Raw genomic sequence first — 20,942 nt, 5'->3', positions numbered from 1 at the left:
GGAGGAATCAGGTTCCTGGTCTTCAGACTATACTGCAAAGCAACAATCATCAAAACCGCATGGTACTGGCACAAAGACAGACATATAGGTCAGTGGAACAAGATAGAAAGCCCAGATTTAAACCCACGCACCTATAGCCAACTAATCTATGACAAAGGAGGCAAGAATATACAATGGAGAAAGGACAGCTTGTTCAATAAGTGGTGCTGGGAAAATTGGACAGCCACATGGAAAAGAATGAAATGAGAACACTCCCTAACACCATACACAAAAATAAACTCCAAATGGATTAAAGACCTAGATATAAGACCAGACACTATAAAACTCCTAGAGGAAAACATAGGCCAAACACACTCTGACATAAACCACAGCAACATCTTCTCAGATCCTCCACTCAGAGTATTGACAACAAAAACAAAAATAAACAAATGGGACCTAATCGAACTTCAAAGTTTCTGCACAGCAAAGGAAACCCTCAACCACACAAAAAGACAACCCACAGAATGGGAGAAAATCTTTGCAAGTGAATCGACTGACAAGGGATTAATCTCCAAAATTTATAAACAACTTCTGCAGCTCCTTATCAATAAAACAAACAAGCCCATCAAAAAATGGGCAGAAGATCTAAACAGACAGCTCTCCAAAGATATACAGATGGCCAAGAAAGACATGAAAGGATGTTCAACATCACTCATTATTAGAGAGATGCAAATCAAAACCACTTGAGGTACCACCCTACACCAGCCAGAATGGCCATCATCCAAAATGTCGACAAACAGTAAGTGCTGGAGAGGGTGTGGAGAAAAGGAAACCCTAGTACACTGTTGGTGGAATTGTAAATTGGTGCAATCACTGTGGAAAGCAGTAGGGGGATGCCTCAGAAAACTAAACATAGAACTACCATTTGATCTAGCAATTCCACTTCTGGGCATCAATCCAGAGAAAATCATGACTCACAAAGACACATGTACTCCAATGTTCATTGCAGCGCTATTTGCAATAGCCAAGACATGGGAACAACCTAAATGTCCATTGACAGAGGAGTGGATCCAGAAGGTGGGGTACATATACACAATGGAATATTACTCAGCCATAAAAAAGAACGAAATAGCAGTATTTTTTGCAACATGGATGGACCTAGAAACTATCATGCTAAGTGAAGTCAGCCATACATTGAGACACCAACGTCAAATGCTTTCACTGATATGTGCAGTCTGAAGAAAGGACAGACTGAATGTCTTTGCAGAACAGATGCTGACTCACAGACATTGAAAAACTTATGGTCTCCAGAGGAGACAGTTGTGGGGTTGGGGGGGTGGATGTGCCTGGGCTGTGGGATGGAAATCCTGTGAAATCAGATTGTTATGATCATTATACAACTACAGATGTGATAAATTCGAGTAATAAAAATGCTTAAAAAAAAAGAAAAGACAGAGTAAAACAATTTAAAGGATGTTCAAGAGGCTTTGCTGCTGGGAGCCACAAAGTGGCTAAGAAGAATAATCCTGTGTGAGGCCTAACTCTAAGCAAAGCTACAGCAGAGGCTGAAGAAACTGAAGCTGCAAAGCAGTTTCAAAGAATCCCCCAGCTGATCCTGTTTAGTAAAAATTTCTGAAATATGATTTCCTCTTCTATTCTTGCGCTTCTTTTCTGTCTGACGGTTATGTGTGTTGTGAGTCATTCTTGGCTCATAATATGGGAACTTTCTCAAATTCCTGAGCTTCCACCCAAGTATGGGCTATTACCTACTTATAAACCTAGCCCTTGTCTAATAGGTTGAAAACAATTGAACCATGCATAAAGAACTTTCCTAAGAATGGGAAGTTTCCCTTCAGAGGAGTAATAGTAAATATTATGCAGAACTGCCACATAGGCCTGGAGATCTTTGTTGGACTCTGGTCCGTCCCCATGGAGACAGATTAGGGGGTGGTTTGGGTGTTGCCCATGGCCCAACAATTGTGGATACTATAAGACAAGACATATTTTTTTCTATAATAAATGCTACCTGTTGGGACCCAGCAGGTGGAAATTATTATTATAATTGGCAAGATTCTTTTGATATATAGATTTTATAATTAATAAAGATCTTTATAATAGATAAGGTTTATTTAAGACAGTTTATGTTCGCACAACCTGCTAATGGTTTGAGATCAGCCTGACCTCGAAAGCAAGCCACGTGTGAATACCCCACTCCCCATCAATGGCTGTTCATGCCTGCTAGAGGAGCACAATAGGTAGCTTAGGCAAGAATATCTATCACCTTATGCCAAATCATTGCTAAAGTAAAAATTAGATACCTATTATTCTGCTTGCTATTTACTTATTTTCTAAGAATAAAAGTACAGTTTGTACATAATCTTTATTTAAAATCTAAAACTAAAAGAATAGTTTGGAATAATAAATTAACATATATTGTTGTTTGTATAATCATGCATAAGAGTAAAATGTATAAAAGCTGATGCTCTCCTTTCAATAAACAGGTCATCTACAGCACTTGCTGAGGGAGTTGGCTCCAATTCTTTCCACACCTGTTTGTATCCCCTCCTTCTGTTCGTGGTCTCCTGGCTGCTGGGGCTGGACCCCAGCACTTTGAAATCTGCTATTTTCTTTTAAATCATGGGAATGTAGTAAAATAAACAGTTTCTGCAAAAAAAAGTGATTTCTAATCTTTAATGCAGTGAATATCTTTTTTTTGTTGTTTTTTTAATTGTTATTTCCCCAATACAAATTTTTTTCTATGTACAGCATAGTGACCCAGTTACACATACATGAATATATTCTTCTTTCTCCAATTATCATGATTTCTTAAGTGATTAGACATTGTTCTCAGTGCTACACAGCAGGATCTCACTGCTAATCCACTCCAAAAGCAATAGTTTGCGTCCATTAATCCCAAACTCCCAATCCATGCCACTCCCTCCCCCTCCCCCTAGGCAACCACCAGTCTCTTCTCCAAGTTCATCATTTTCTTTTCTGTGGAAAGGTTCATTTGCACTGTGTATTAGCTTCCAGATATAAGTGATATCATATGGTATTTGTCTTTCTCTTTCTGACTTATTTCACTCAGTATGAGAGTCTCTAGTTCCATCCATGTTGCTGCAAATGGCATTTCATTCTTTTTATGGCTGAGTAGTATTCCATTGTGTATATAGAGTTAGAAGGTAAGCCTATAATGGATGTGAGTTTGCCATGTTCTTTCTCTTTATTCAGCTAAAGAGCAATTTTGTGCTAAAGTTGAAATAATTTTTATAGTTTTTGGTGAATTTTACACATAAAATATGTGGAAATATAAAAGCAAAATGGGAGTTACAGGAAGGTCATCTTGAAAAGAAAGCATAATGAGACACTTCTTGAAAGTTGACATCACTGCACTAACAAGCTTGGTTTCAAGTTACTTTTATCTTGCCCTTGGATGACCTATTCAGCAGGAAGTCAGGAAAGAACATAGAATTACAATGGGAACAAATTACATTTCTTTTCCTTTCCAGTAAAAAGGTCATTTTAGTTTATTTACTCCACTATTAAAAGTAAATTAAGCCATTCTGAATTATTAAAGCAATGTGAAGTTGAAACATAAAAGTATAAAAATGGAGCTTAGTACTAGCATATAACTCTCACATTAAAGACTAACCCTTAGTTCTGCATTTCTCTTCTTTGTGCTGGCAATTGCTTATCTTTTCTCAAGAGAAAAAATTCATTGAGAATTTTTTCAATGAATTCTCTCATGTATATTTTTAATATACATGAGAGAATTGTTGGTATACTACTGAATGGGTGTGCATTTTCAATATGGTTACTCATCCTACATTTGTTAAATTTCTTTATTTGGCACTATTATTATGAAAAGGCACTCAACTAGGCTCCCATTAGATGTTTACAGAGTGAATAAATCAGAAGCTCTATACACAACATGTTTAGAAGTAACCATAATTAAAGTCTTCCTATGGTAGCTCTCATTATAGGTATACTTTAATTATTGTTATCCTGAGGAGAAGGCAGTCATTAATTCTAACCAGTGGATTCTGGGAAGGCCTAGGAGCAGAGGCGGTGTTGCAGCTGATTCACAAACGATGAGTTGAAGGTAGATAGTGGGAAATATAAAAGTAATCTATGAGAAGTCTTATGAGCAAACATTGAGAAATATGAAAATTCATGAAATAATTTTACTCAGCTCAAGAAATATTTACTTTCTTGATCTGATGCATGAGGAATGGTTAGAAGTTGGAATTTTGTAGTTCAAGGTGCATTTCAGACTGACATCAGCTGGTCCACACTGATACAACCATTCAGGGTGTTAAAATAATGAAATGCTGTAATTTCACTTGATAGTTATAGCCCTAGCCCTTTAAAGAGCCAGTCTGTCCAGCCTGGGACAATTCTCAGGATTCGGCAGTCCTCTTAGGATCGAATAGTGAAAGAAAAACTTGTCAGGCATATCAGAGGTTCAAGCCAAAACTGTCTAGGATCAACTTTTATGAGTCAGTAAATTTACCAAGGCAATTATTAAATATTTTGAGTATAACCCCTTGGAAAATAGATTAGAATGGAAGATATGCCTGGAAAGAAATATTGAAAATTTACTGTGAAAATCCCTTCCTATATTGCTCAGGATTTGGAGGGAAGTATTTTTTTAATGAGAAGTAGGTGACACAGTCAAATGCTGGATTTTTTTTTTTTTTTTTAAGTAACACTAATGGTAAGGTAGTGCATGGATTTGATATTTGATGTGTGTCCAAATTGGTTAGGGGAAAATTATAATTACAATAGAGCAAGTGAAATAAATGGATACTATCTAATCTGATTCTTTGAAATCTAGTCCTCTTCTTTTTATATCTAAACTGTATTTCAAATTCCATTAAATAGAATTTCTTTTCACTATGCTTATACATTTATATGAAACACAGGGATAAAAAGTTTCCTTTATGGGAAGGTGGGCTCAGGTGCAACAAATTCAAGGTAAATTGCCATGTCTAATTTCATTTGCACTCCTTAGGTAAAAGAAGGACCAAAACAGAATAGAGAAGAGCAAGAGGTGTATTCTGTAGTGAATTCCTCCATTATGTTCTTTTACTGATAGGTCTATGCCCAATATCTGAGATTTTACCAGCTAAAATTTCAAGTGAAACTCATCCTTTGCAAAGATTCCCACCATTTCTAAGATTTAGCACTTCTTGAGTAATTACTTTTCACAGTTCACGAACTACAGTAACCTAAGTTAAGACAGCATTAATTTCATTTGATTGCTTCACTTTATATTACTATACCCTCTACTTCCCACAAGTAAGCGACATTGCTTGAAAGTATAATTCACTTTGTGATTATACTTTTGCAGAGAACAGTTCTTACTCCTGCCTTTTAACAGTCCATCTGGGAGTTATTTGCCTATCTTCAGCAACTATGTGCAACTATTAGAACAGTGATCAACTTTGCTTTAAGCTGCTGGATTGACAAGCCTTTGGGGAATAACTCCTGCCTAATCTATTTCATACTTATTATGTCTTCCAGGTTAGGTTGATTAATTTAAGGAGCTGACTCTGCCATATGTGAGATGAACAAATCTCAGAGTGATGCTGTGTTGACATTTTGAAAGCAATAAGCAAGCTGAAAGAGAGCACGGCCAGGGAGATTTTGGCTAGCTAACTGGATTCCAGATCCTTCACAGCATATTACTGTGTTAGTGAAGTTAACTAAGTCTGTGGTCTGAAATTGCACCTTATAGATTAGGAACAGGATTTTACCTGTGCATCCAGATGCCAAATGCTCAGAAGAGTGCTTCTTCATAGTAAAGTATTAGCCTTTTGAATGATAGCCTTGAAAACAATTTAGATTAGGCTGGTGGTTTTCAAGCTGTATTGTGTGAAACTCCGGATTTTGACTGTCCAATAGGTCAATTTCTAGCCATACGTGAATATATTAAACAATTATAATTTGTTCGGTGCAATAACAGAACACAATATATAGTTTTAATTTTATATAAAATATTTATTTATTTATTTATTTTGCTTTTTTTAGGGCTGTACTTGCGGCATATGGAGATTCACAGGTGAGGGGTCTAATCGGAGCTTTAGCTGCCAGTCTGCACTACAGCTCATGACAACACTGGATCCTTAACCCACTGAGTGAGGCCAGAGTTTAAACCATATCCTCGTGGATATGAGTTGGGTTCATTACTGCTGAGCCACAACAGGAATATATATATATATTTTTTTTCATTTCCCCAATACATTATTTTTTTTTCTACTGTACAGCATGGTAACCTGCTGAGACCAGCTCAGCAGGTGAGGGTGCTATGAAACTTAAGAAAAAAGTTAACATAAAATAAGACAGAGACATTTATCTTAATTAAAGGAGGGAACTGGGGGATTAGAAGTCTTAGGGACCAAGAGCACTGCCTCAAGAAACCACACTGCTTTTATTGTGCTCTTTAGGATTACATCAAGTGTGGAGGGGGCTATAGGTACAGGATAGTTTTTTTATTATTTTAAAAGTCATATAGACTGTAGCTAGTTAAGCTTTTATTCTGACCTTTAGGCATTTAACAATCATTAGCATTGAGGAAGACTGTCCTCAGCTATCTATGCATAGCATCCAGAGAATCACTATTGTGCTTCTGCAGACTGGCAAGTGCCTATATGCAGCAACCCAGCGTGCCTAGGTTTGACCTAGTTCTCCTTGCTGATGTATATTCTGCTAATGACTGCTCATAAACCTCTTGGGGCAATGAGGCTCATCTTCCTCTTATTCTTAAGAGGACATATCATGCTGTGCAAACATGCCTATCTGCACAGGTCCAGCATGCCTAGACCAACACATTATGTCCTCATTCAGCTGACCACATGAATAACTTATGCCTTTATGTCTTTGTTCTTAAGCTTAAGTCATTTGCCAGCACTGCGACTATTTTTTAAGCAGGAATATAGGGTTAAAAGTAAAGCAGGACAAGATGGAGTCTTTAGCGTAGAAAATAGAAGCAAAGAAGCTAAGAAAAATTGTAGAAACATGTCTCCCGACAGTGACCCAGTTACACATATATGTATACATCCTTTTTTTCTCACATTATCATGCTCCATCATAAGTGACTAGACATGGTTCCCAGTGCTACACCACAGGATCTCATTGCTAATCTGTTCCAAAGGCAATAGTCTGCATCTATTAACCCCAAACTCCCAATCCATCCCACTCCCTCCCCTTTCCCCTGGCAACCACAAATCTATTCTCCAAGTCCATGATTTTCTTTTCTGTGGAAAGGGTCCTTTGTGCCATATATTAGATTCTAGATATAAGTGATATCATACGGCAACATGGATGGAACTAGAGACTCTCATACTGAGTGAAGTCGGTCAGAAAGAGAAAGACAAATACCATAAAATTTTAATTTTGATAGAATTTTAATACTGCTTAATTTAAAAGTTAAAAATAGAGAGTCAGAGTTCCCATTGTGGTGCAGCTGAAAAGAATCTGACTAGGAACCATGAGGTTGTGGGTTTGATCCCTGGCCTCGCTTAGTGGGTTAAAGATCTGGTGTTGCCATGAGCTGTGGTGTAGGCTGGCAGCTGTAGCTCCAATTTGACCCAGGCCTGGGAACCTCTATATGCCATGAATGTAGACCTAAAAAAAGAAAAAAAAAAAAAAAGGAGATTCAATTTTGTTGAAAAACTTATGTTTAGAACAACATGGGTATGTAGATATACTTTTTTCAACTCTAATTTTTCTGAAATCTTTATACCAATCACATATCTTAAGCACATGAATTAAGATGTAGAGTAAAAAATGCACACTAAATTTGAAGACTTATTAGAAAAAAGAATGTAAAATACATCAACTTTTATGTTAATTACATTTTGAAATGAATTTTTTACTGTATTAGGTAAAATAAAATGTAGCTATAAAATCAATTTCAACTCTGACTTTTTGCTTTTTCAGAAGGTGGCTCCTAGGAGATTTAGAATAACCCACATAGCTCACATTATCGTTTTACTGGACAGGGTTGTTCTAAAATATGGGGTGTTTAGAGACAGAGGGTCAGCGGTGCTATGATCCTTCCCATATCAAAGTTCCCTTAAACAAGTGTAGCTCTGCTCTTAAACATTTTTAATGTTTTACAGTTGAGCGTCCATGTAAGATTCAATCTCAAGAAAGCAGTCTGTTCTTGAAAATAATGTTTAGAAATCTCATTTTAGACAAGAATGAGGTTTAATACCATAGAATTATGCTATTTGTTGTTAATTTTCTGCAACTGGAATATGATACGCCTAGCTGTAGATTTTTTTGATAGTTTTCCTGCTTGGTACTTTCTGGGATTTCTGAACCTATGATGCACTATTAGTTTCAGAAAAATGTTGGCCATTTTTACTTCAGTTCTTTAAGTGTGCTATGTGTTCCTTCTCCTTCTGGTATTCCAACTATATGTATGTTACACCTTTTATATTTTCCCAGTTCTTGGATAGCTATCCTGTTTTTCTCAGTTTTTCTGTTTGCATTTCAGTTTGGGAAACTTCTATTGACTTATCTTCAAGATCACTGATTCTTCTGTATATTGTTTTCAAACCATCAGTATGGCATCACTCTGAGATTTATTACATATCTACTCTTTAAGTATGTGTATGATTTTATCACATTCTAAATAAGAAACATTATGCATCCATTTTAATTTAAATTAAATCTTATTCGGCTACTTTTCTCATGGTATAGTAGAACTTAAAAGAAAGTAATATTCGTATCTCTATTTCTTAAAAAAAGTCATAAAGTACTGAATTGGTGCTGTTAGAGTCACAAGGAAGGACCAAACAGAATTTAAGCCCCAGTGAAGCTTATCATATATATGGAGAAAAAGCTAACTTTCTTTTTCTTTTTTTTAATTTCGCCAATACATTATTATTATTATTATTATTTTACTGTACAGCATGGTGACCCAGTTACACATACATGTATACCTTCTTTTTTTCTCACATTATCATGCTCTATCATAAGTGACTAGAAATAGTTCCCAGTACTACACAGAAGGATCTCATTGCTAATCCATTCCAAAGGAAAAGTCTGCAGGTATTAACCCCAAGCTCCAAATCCATCCCACACCCTCCCCACCCACATTGGCAACCATAAGTCTACTCTCCAAGTCCATCATTTTCTTTTCTGTGGAAAGATTCCTTTGTGCCATATATTAGTTTCCAGGTATAAGTGATATCATATGGTATTTGCCTTTCTCTTTTTGACTTACTTCACTCAGTATGAGTGTCTCTAGTTCCATCCATGTTGCTGCAAATGGCATTATTTTGTTCTTTTTTATGGCTCAGTAGTATTCCATAGTGTATATATACCACTTCTTCCTAATTCACTCCTCTGTTGATGAATATTTGGGTTGTTTCCATGTCTTGGCTATTGTGAATAGTGCTGCAATGAACATGCAGGTGCATGTGTCTTTTTTAAGGAAAGTAGTGTCTGGATATATGCCCAAGAGTGGGATTGCTGGGTCATATGGTAGTTCTATGTATATTTTTCTGAGGTACCTCTACAGTGTTTTCCACAGTGGTTGTACCAACTTGAATTCCCATCAACAGTGCAGGGGGATTCCCTTTTTTGACACCCCTCCAGCATTTGTTATTTGTGGACTCATTAATGATGGCCATTCTGACTGGTGTGAGGTGGTATCTCATGGTACTTTTGATTTGCATTTCTCTTATAATCAGTGATGTTGAGCATTTTTTTATGCTGTGAGAAGTCCTAGTCACAGCAATGAGACAAACAAAAGAAATTAAAGGCATCCAAATAGGAAGACAAGAGGTAAAACTGTCACTGTATGCAGATGACATTTTACTATACATAAAAAGCCTAAGGACTCAACCCCCAAACTACTTGAACTGATCAACAAATTCAGCAAAGTAGCAGGATATAAGATTAACATTCAGAAATCAGTTACATTTCTGTATACTAACAATGAAATATTAGAAAAGGAATACAAAATACAATACCCTTTAAAATTGCACCCCCAAAAATCAAATACCTGGGAATACACCTGACCAAGGAGTTTACAGGACTTATATGCCAAGAACTATAAAACATTAATCAAGGAAATTAAAGAAGATGTAAAGAAATGGAAAGATATTCCATGCTCCTGAGTGGGAAAAATTAATATTGCGAAAATTAATACTATAAAAATGGCCATACTCCTCAAAGCAAATTCAATGCACTCCCTATCAAATTACCCATGATCTTTTTCACAGAACTACAACAAAAAATCCAAAAATTTATATGGAACCACAAAAGACCCAGAATTGCCAAAGCAATCCTGAGAAACAAAAACCAAGCAGGAGGCATCACTCTCCCAGACTTCAAGAAATATTACAAAGCCACAGTCATCAAGACAGTGTGGTACTGGTATCAAAACAGACATACAGACCAATGGAACAGAAAAGAGGACCCAGAAATAAACCCTGACACCTATGGCCAATTAATCTTTGACAAAGGAGGCAAGAACATAAAATATAGAAAATATACTTCATTCAGTAAGTCTTGCTGGGAAGCCTGGACAGCAGCATGCAAATCAATGAAACTAGAACACACCCTCATACCATGCACAAAAATAAACTCAAAATAGCTTAAAGACTTAATTATAAGACAAGACACCATCAAACTCCTGGAAGAGAACATAGGCAAAACATTCTCTGACAACAACCTTATGAATGTTTTCTCAGGTCAGTCTCCCAAAGCAACAGAAATAAAAGCAAAAATAAATCAATGGGACCTAATCACACTGACAAGCTTTTGTACAGCAAAGGAAACCAAAAAGAAAACAAAAAGACAACTTACATAGTGGGAGAAGATAGTTTCACATGATGCAACTGACAAGGGCTTAATCTCTAGAATATACAAACAACCTATACAACTCAACAGCAACAAAGCCAACAACCCAATGGAAAAATGGGCAGAGGACCTGAATAGACATTTCTCCAAGAAAGATGTACAGATGGCCAACAAGCACATGAAAAAATGTTCAACATCACTGATTATTAGAGAAATGCAAATCAAAACTACCATGAGATACCACCTCACGCCAGTCAGAATGGCCATCATTAATAAGTCCACAAATAACAAATCCTGGACGTGGGAATGTCAGCTGGTACAACCACTATGGAGAACAGTATGGAGGTACCTTAGAAATCTATACAGAGAACTACCATATGACCCAGAAATCCCACTCTTGGGCATATATCTGCACAAAACTTTCCTTAAAAAGGACACATGCACCTGTATGTTCATTGCAGCTCTATTCACAATAGTCAAGACATGGAAACAACCCAAATGTCCATCGACAGACAACTGGATTAGGAAAGTGTGTGGTACATATACACAATGGAATACTACTCAGCCATAAAAAAGAATGACATAATGCCATTTGCAGCAACATGGATGGAACTAGAGACTCTCATCCTGAGTGAAGTAAGTCAGAAAAAGAAAGACAAGTACCATATGATGTCACTCATGTCTGGTATCTAATATACAGCGCAAATGAAACTTTCCACAGAAAAGGAAATCACGGACTTGGAGAATAGACTTGTATTTGCCTGGGGGGAAGGGGAGGGAGTGGGAGGGATTGGGAGCTTGGGATCAACGGATGCAAACTATTGCTCCTGTAATGATTTTACAATAAGATCCTGCTGTGTAGCACTGAGAACTATGTCTAGATACTTACCACACAGAATGACAAGGGAGAAAAAATGATGTATACGTGTATGTGTAACTGGGTCCTCATGCTGTACAGTGGGAAAAAAAAATATGTATTGGGGTAAATAACAATAAAAAAAAATTGAAAAAAATCATACAAAGTGAAGTAAGCCTGACAGGGAAAGATAAATATTGTATATCACTTATATGTGTAATCTAATAAAATGATATAACTCTTTACAAAATAGAAACAGACTCACATTTTGAAATCAACCATATGTTTACCAAAGGGAAAACATGGGGCAGGGGTAGGGGTAAATCAGGAGTTTGGGAGTAACATATGCACACTACTATATATAAAATAGATAGCCAACATGGGCCTACTGTATAGCATAGGGAACTTTACTCAATATTCTGTGATATCCTATATAGGGAAAAATATGAAAAAGAATGGATTCATGTATAACTGATTTACTTTGCTGTATACCTGAATTTAACATGACATTGTAAGTCAACTGTACTGCAATAAAAATTAAAAATAAAATATAATAAAATAATTTTATCCTAAAAAATGAAGATGGGGAAAGCTCTTCTGGAAGAGGGAAATAGCATAGAGAGTTAAAGTAAGGATGTCTTATCCTTCCCCCTAAAAATCACCAAACTATGCAGCCAATTATACCCCTTAAAAGTAAACAAAGCCTTGATGAGTTCAAAGTGCTGACATAAACCATTCCTGCAGGAAGACACTTCGGTAACACATAGAACGCTAAGTCAACTATGACAATTATACTTTTTAAAAAGCTTTTTTTTTTTTCTAAATAGCTTTTTAAAAAAAGCTTAATCCATTTCTTCACAAGCCATCTTGATGATCAGTAAAATACTGGGAAACAAGCTCTAAGAGACACCTGTCTCATTGAAACACTGCTAACAGAAACAGTTTTAATTTTACAAACTAAGAAAACCTTGGTAGAAATTAACTGAAAAATAATGCATACTCAAGACAACATATGAAATCTATTTTATGATCCATGAACACTGGTCAACAAACTATCTTAAAAGAAGAACTATCTGTTTATCATTGAAAATATACTTTCTGGGTATATAACATTTTTTATGACTTTTCTCACATCTTTTAGTCTCACATTTTTTGCTTTACCCATCGCTTTGGTACCTAGTTGTACATAAATGCAGCCTAACCTCACTTAGTCTAAGCTATATGACTACATCTCTTATTTTCTGCCATGGGATATCTCTGCCATCAACATACAAGGAAGCAGTAGCCCAATGAAACATTCCAGCCCATGTATGAAGCTGGAGATATAAGCTTTTTATATTACACAGGGAAATCCCTGACAGATGTGGGAAATGAATGGAGCCAGTACAAATAGTCCCTCCTTCACGTCTCAGGCAGAGAGATGTAATGCTAATCCTTAGAGGGTCTTGAATAGGGTTGAGGCTCAATCATTCTCAGTGGTAACCAGCTCAATGATATCTCTTGAATTGCTTCTCTCCTTCACTGTGCCATTCTTTCCAGTTCCCCTTCCTAATTGTAACCAGCAAGGTTCTTACACACAATGGCTATTTTCTGGTTCTCGGGCATTTGGTCACAAGAGTGACCCTAATAGTAGTAAATGGACTAGTCCCTTAGCCAGGGAACTGAAAAAAGAAAGACTAGAAGATGGAAGTCAAAGACATTGTAGATGGATGGATGAGAGTAGGTAAATGTGAAGATTTTAATCACATGTGAATTCTAACAAGAGACATCTAGAGTGGAAAAGACAATAAACAACCAGGCATAAGAACCTATATCAGATATATGTAACAAATATGTTCCCACAAAGAAAACCACTCTTTTCTAAGAGAACTTAGAACTTTGGTAGACATGTGAACCTGGAGTTGTAGGCACACTCAATAGCTAAATGTCTATATGTGTTCTCAAAGAGAAAGAAAATTCTATAGTTAATATTTCACAATACCTCCTTCCTTGTTTTGCTGAGGACATAAAAAGTTGGTTTGCCTGACATCAAATCATCTGAAAGTTTTAACAATATGAGATGTATTGCCTCTGCCCACTCACCCACACACATTCACAATGTTATAATTCCTTGAATGATAGAAAAATATAAAGCAACACAGAACTTCATGAGAAAATCTATGCAGGTTACACACATTTAAGATTTGAAAGAAGGAAAAGATTACTGGGTTGAGATTAGAGATGAATTTCAAACTAGATTCTGAAGGAAAGGAAGAATTTGGGGTGACAAGGTGTAAGAGCAAAGTAAAAATATCCAGGCAGAGAATAACATGTGTGGTGGAAAAGAAGAGCTAATATGTACAGTGTATGAGACAGGTTAAATTCTGGGTTATATCCACATTTGTTCCCTCCTCAGCTGAAGTCCTATATATGCCCTTTGTTGTAAATGTTCTCAGCTCAAAAAAAAACGTCAAATATATTCTTGTAGATATTTGGGTAAAAATTTGGGAGGGATCTCTATCTATAAATCTTGTGGGCTCTACTTACAATGTGCATCCTGAATCCAGCACTTTCTATCACCTCTACCACCAGTAGTATCCTCTAACCCACAAACATGTCCTTTATAGGCAACCGCTACAGTTTCTCAGTCTTATCATACCCTCCCTTGTTCTCCTATGTCTCTTCTTCCACAAGATGCTAAAGGAACAATTCCTTAAAAATCCCAAGGGACATCATGTTACTGCTCTACACAAAACTCTTTAATGGCTTCTCTTCCTGATTCAGACTAAAATCTAAAATCCTCACTATGGCTTCACAGGGCACTGCCCCACACTCAGCTACCTCTCTCATCTAATTGCTGACCACTCTCCTTTTGTCAGCTTTGATCCAGGGATGTTTGTCTCCTTGCTATTTAAACATATCAAGTGCATGCTTACCTTAGGACTTTTGCAATCACTTACTGATTTCCCTTTTAAAAAATACTCTTCTCAGAGTTCCCATCATGGCACAGCAGAAACAAATCCAACTAGGAAACATGAGGTTGCAGGTTCGATCCCTGGCCTTGCTCAGTGGGTTGAGGATCTGGCATTGCTATGAGCTGTATTGTAGGTCACAGACATGACTTAGATCCCGTGTTGTTGTGGCTGTGGTGTAAACTGATTGGACCCCTATCCTGGGAACCTCCATATGCCATGGGTGCAGCCCTAAAAAAAATAAAAAGACAAAAAAAATGCTATTCTCCATATGTTAACCACTTGGCTGTTTTCACTTTATTGTGTCTCTATTCACATACCAACTCCTGAGAGAGGTTTTCAATGATAATTGCATATAATATAGCAGTTCTGTGTACTCTCAATGCCTTTACCTTGCCTTATTCTCCTATAGAACATTTATTAGTGTCTCTAATGCTACATATTTATTATTTATCTCTTCTCATTAGAATTTAATCTCTATAAAATCAGAGATTTTGTCTGTATTTCCTTCATTGCTTTATGTCTAGAATCTACATTGGGGTTCACACAGTAGGTAGTTCACAAATATTTAATGAATAAATGAATTTAATACACACACACACACACACATACACACATTACACACACACACACACACACACACACACACACACATATATATATATATATACACACACATATTTTCCTTTTTTGGTTGCACCCTCAGAATATGAAAATTCCTGTCCAGGAATCAAATCCAAGCCAAAGCTGGAACCTGTGCATGTTAGTTCCTTAATCTACTACACCACAGCAGGAACTCAGGAATTCATTATTTTAATTCTTCCAAACCCCTATGAGATAGGTAGTATTACCCATTGTGCTAAAGGAAGCTGCACACAGAAATATTAAATGCTTTTAGCATGGTCAATTGCTAATAAGACATAATTCAGATTTATACCTAGTCTTCAGAATCTACATTTGTAATGACTATTTTATATGCCTTTTTGGAATGAGACTATAAGAAGAGGAGGTATAAATGAGCAGAAGTTGCATATTAGCAAGATTTGATAGATTATATTTTCATACTAGTATATAACATAAAATTCCCCACTTAAATTCCTCATCTATTAATACTGGATTCAGGGTTACAGGAAGTTTATTCTAGCTCATAAATATAAATTTTAAAAGAAATTGAAGATAATTACTGCTGTGATTTTAAAGGTTATATATTTTATTACTTTATTACAGTAGCATAAAATAAATACCTTGACAACATCCTCCGTTAAAAAGACTATTAGTATTTAAATGCTACTTGAAATTTTGCAATTTCCCACAGGAAAAAAAGTATAATAATAGACTATACTATTGTAGAGGGGAGGGCAATATTGTAAATAATATTTAGGATCTACTATTTGCTAATGGCAGTAGCTTGGAAGTACTTATGTAAGAAACAATGATCATTTCCAGGGTTGGTATCACACACTTCAGAATGATATTAATCAAACAGATGAAGACTGGAGCTTTAATCTGAATTTCAGTTATCAACTGGAGTCATTGCTAAATATTTAGTACTGAACAATATCCCTAAATTTTCTTAATTTAGCTGAGAAAAGTCATCTGAAATTGCTAGCATGCATGCAGATGGTATATCAATGACAAATTATTTTTTCAAATCCTAAATCAGGTCTTAAACAAATAAACTTTTGGAAAACTTGGAAGAAATTCTTAACTACACCAGTAACCATTTATAAGGTGTTTCTTGTCAATGTTTTTCATTTATAAAATAGGACAATTTAGCTATATGCCTTCATTTTTTGTCGTGGTTCCACACTCTGTATGCTCACTTAGACTCTAAAATATACCATTTCTTACACTGAAGTAGCTTTGAAAGCCATCTTTATTCTCCAAATTTTCTCAGCAGGTAATCTTTTTTCTTTGTTTCAGAAAAGTTAGCTTTGGAGGAATGTCTATTCATGTCCTTTGCCCATTTTTCCATTGGGTTGTTGGCTTTGTTGCTGTTGAGTTGTATAGGTTGTTTGTATATTCTAGAGATTAAGCCCTTGTCAGTTGCATCATGTGAAACTATCTTCTCCCACTATGTAAGTTGTCTTTTTGTTTTCTTTTTGGTTTCCTTTGCTGTACAATGTGATCAATTCTTGAGAATGTTTCATGTGCACTTGAGAAGAATGTGTATTCTGATTTTTTTGGATGTAATATCCTGAAAATGTCAATCAAGTCTAACTTTTCTATTGTGTCCTTTAGGATCTCTGTTGCCTTAGTGATTTTCTGTCTAGAGGATCTGTCCATTGTTGTGAGTGTGGTTCACTTAGTATGATAATCTCTAGGTCCATCTATGTTATTGCAAGTTTCATCATTTTTTCTTTTTAATGGCTGAGTAATATTCCATTGTATATATGTACCAAAACTTCTTTATCTATTCTTTGTCAATGGACATTTGGGTTGTTTCCATGTCTTTGCTATTTTAAACATTGTTGTAGTGAACATTCAGATGTGTTTTTTTTTTTGTTTTTTGTTTTTGTTTTTTTTCTCTTTAGGGCTACACTTACGGCATATGGAAGTTCCCAGGCTATGGGTCAAATTGGAACTTCACCTGCTGGCCACAGCTACCAGCAAAGCCATAGCCACGTCTGTGACCTATACCACAGTTCATGGCAACACCAGATCCTTAAGCCACTGAGCAAGGCCAGGGGTCAAACCCACATCCTCAATGATACTAGTCAGACACAAACAGAACTCCCTGTATATTTTTGAATCATGATTTTCTCTAGATAAATGCTCAGGAGTGGAACTGCTAGATTGTAAGGTAATTCTAGACTTAGTTATTTAAGGAAACACCTTACTGTTCTCCATAGTGGTTGTACAAATGGACATTCCCACCAACAGTTTAGGAGGGTTCCCTTTTCCCCACACCTTCTCTAGCATTTATTGTTTGTGAACTTTGTGATGATGATCATTCCACCTGGTGTGAGGTTATACCTCATTGCAGTTTTGATTTGCTTTTCTCTAATAATTAGTTATGTTGAGCATCTTTTCATGTGTTTTTAGGCCAACTGTATGTTTTCTTTGGAGAAATGTCTATTTAGTTCTTCTGCACATTTTTTTAATTGGGTTGTTTATTTTTTTGATATCAAGATGTAGGAGCTGTTTGTTTATTTTGTAGATTAACCTTTGTCAATCACTTAGTTTGCAAAGGTTTTTCTCCCATCCTGTGGGATGTTTTTTCATTTGACAATTCTGATGTATAACTGTAAACTTTAGAATTGTGTTTGGAGCCAGAATAATTTTGAAGCCACAGTTTTGCAGCTTATGATTTTGGACAATTTACAGCTTCTGCAAACTCATTTTTTTAATCTATAAAATGGAATAAAACAAACTTTTTGCTTTAAAGTTAAATGATGATGCATAATATATTTTAGAATTTTGATTATAATTTTCATAGAATTGGAATTTTATAAAACGCTAGCATATTTGTAGCAGTACAGAATATACAAGTTATTGCTCAGTAACTACTATGGTATACTTGAATAATATCAGGAATTACAGTTTCATACAGTGTTAATATCAGATAAATCAAAGGAATCAAAATGTATTTTACCAAGTTTATCGGAACTGATTAGCATGCCTCACAATATTTTCTTAAGACTAGAATGCTATCTGAAAATAAAGATAACTATTTCAGATAAAAATCTTTTTCCTTTAATATATTAAAAGATTATATCTTAATGTTCTAGGAGAGTTAGAAGTTTGCAAAATCCCTATACCTCACACTGATTTATTTTGTTTTGTTTGTTTACTTGTTCAGAAGGCTATAAAATTCAGATAGTTTCATAATATAGAAATAGAAAGGAATTTACTGTCTTGGGGAGTAATATGAATGAAAAATACTCCAGGGACCTCTCACCTACACTGCTTTACTAGTCCCACTGTGTCCATTTTTCACTTCACCTTTTTTTAGCCTTTCCATGCATGCTATTTCCTTTAGGTTCCTAAATTCTAATTATAATCTTGTCCTTTCTATAAAAGTTTTCTGTAATTCTACCTGTTTCCTACCTAGGCTTTGAGTTCACTTTTCCATGCCACTATCATTTGGCAAAGTGGAATTACTCACTGCTTCCCTGCACTGCCCACAGCTCCCCTTTTTACACATGTGTGCTCAGTGTTTTTCACATTTGAGCAGTGCTATTCTTGCTCCTTTTTCTATATCTCATCTTTATTATAAGCTCATATGGCAGTTGTAAATGGAAGAACCAACCTTTCTCCACTGCCATCTCTTACCAGAAAAAAACTATCTGCAACGGACTTCATGCCTTTAGAAAAAGGGCTGGTTGATTTGTTAATTAATAAAACAAAATACTTATAAGGATATAAATTGTGTTATCCATGAAAATTAACATTTATACTTGCAGATGTACATGTGCTTAACTGAACAGAAACTTTAAGGCAGCTAGTATATCTTCACATCACATGAGGAAAATAAAAAAAAAGGGATTCTGACCAAATGCTCCATATTGACTTTATAGAAGGGTTTATTGAGGAGTTCCCATCGTGGTGCAGTGGTTAACGAATCTGTCTAGGAACCATGAGGTTGCGGGTTCAGTCCCTGCCCTTGCTCAGTGGGTTAGGGATCCAGCGTTGCTGTGAGCTGTGGTGTAGGCTGGTGGCTACAGCTCCGATTGGATCCCTAGCCTGGGAATCTCCACACGCCGCAGGAGCAGCCCAAGAAATAGCAAAAAAAAAAAAAAAAAAAAGAAGGGTTTATTGAGTCCCTGACTCAGCTGAAAACTTGAGGAGCAACCAGTCACCATTGGTGAACCACAGAGATTCCTTCAGGCAAACCACCTCAAATCTGATAGAGGGAGAGAGCAAGATTCCTCTTGTCAGTAGGAGGAGGTACATTTCCAGGAGTATAGTTGGGGATTGGATGAAGAAATTTGAAGAAGGATTATCTGGGGAAAGAGAGTAAAGCCAAGGGAGGTGAGTCTAAGTAGATAAATTGGAACTCTTAAAGATCTCTTTCCTTTGAGACATAGGGTATAGTGTACAGTATTGAGAGACTAATTTCTTATTCCTACATTGTGCATTCCCTTTGGGATTGTCCCCCTTACCTGTGCAACGTGGTTTAATTGTCTCAGAGGAGATTGCGGGTTCAGAGAACTCTAGAGTAGGAGGTCCTTCACACTTCATCTTCTCACAGACTCTAGTAAGGAAGTCATTAATCATGAGAGTTCCATTTGGTGACCTTATATATAGGAATGTTATTTATAAATAATATGGTATCACTGGCAAAAGACTATCAGTGTTAAGAAAGTTGTTGAAGTAGATGAACCGAAGAAAGGCTGATAAAGCTTCTTTCCATGCTGCATGTCAAAGGGAACTTCCTTGGGCAGGGGCAAAGGAAATTTGGAGATGAGTTATGGTTGCTGCACTATATTCTACTATCTTACAGAAAAAAAATTCTCATTTGCACTTTGAGCTGACATGTATTTTTATCTCAATTATGGAAGGTATCTCTTTCTAATTTATAAAAATATTTATATAGTTATAGACTGTTTACAAAGCACTGTCATTTAAATCACACCATTGGATTCTGTCATATCATGATTTACAACCAAGGATCTAGGAGAGGATAAAAGATGGTATTTGCATTGATTCTTAATTTATCAGAATTTAGATTTCTTAAAATAAATGGAAGGGATTTAATAAAATTTGTATAGAAAATTGATAAGGATTAATTACAAGTGATCAAATAAGAGGCTGAAAATGAAAAAGTACTTATTTTATTGCTGGAGCCATTTATCATCCATCCATCTATTTTCTAGCCATCTAGCTATCCACCATACAGATTTTTCTCCACCCCCCAAAAAAAAGAACCCAGAGTAAATAAATATACTCATAATAAAGCAAAGGGAAATGAATTAATGATATAGAGTAAAATTTGCTGGTCTTTGTGCTAGACACACATTTTCATGTCACATAACTTCTGTACATCTTTTTTTGCCCATCTTCTCTCTCTGTTTCACTTGGCTAATTTTCATTTGATAAAGGAGAGCAGTGGCTAAAGCTATAAAAGGGTAGCACAAAGGACCCTTGTGACAGAACTGTTCTGTATCTTAAATGTGGTGGTGAACATGTGAATCTATATATAAGATAAAATTGGATAGAACTAAATATACTCACACCCATAAGTGAATGGAAAGCTGGTAACATCTGAATAAAGTTAATGAGTTTTGTCAATGCCAATTTACTGGTTGTGTATTGTGCTACCATTATGCAAGATACTACTATTGTAGAAAACTGAGTGAAGGGTAACAGGATCTCTGTGTATCATTTCTTAT

At 36.0% G+C, this 20,942-nt stretch overlaps 1 long non-coding RNA gene across 2 annotated transcripts in view; it reads left to right on the top strand.

Annotated features, from left to right (window-relative positions):
- LOC110257011 (uncharacterized) overlaps window positions 1-20,942 on the top strand; it is a 301,414-nt gene that overhangs the window by 138,355 nt on the left and 142,117 nt on the right. Inside the window, exon 3 of one of the 2 annotated variants that reach the window (XR_002339140.2) lies at window positions 2,481-2,561. The exons of the other annotated variant lie outside the window; for it this stretch is intronic. This is a non-coding gene — a long non-coding RNA (uncharacterized LOC110257011). Of the gene's footprint in view, window positions 1-2,480; window positions 2,562-20,942 lie in introns of those variants that run through there. 2 annotated transcript variants of the gene reach the window in all.

The sequence above is a fragment of the Sus scrofa genome, chromosome 1 (genome assembly GCF_054392235.1).
Source record: "Sus scrofa isolate SSC_HxYL_T2T_F1_AM1 chromosome 1, Sscrofa_HxYL_maternal_Yorkshire_Landrace_v2.0, whole genome shotgun sequence".
Taxonomy (NCBI): Eukaryota; Metazoa; Chordata; class Mammalia; order Artiodactyla; family Suidae; genus Sus; species Sus scrofa.
Note: the sequence above shows the minus strand (reverse complement) of the source record. Positions and strands in the feature narration are given on the sequence as shown.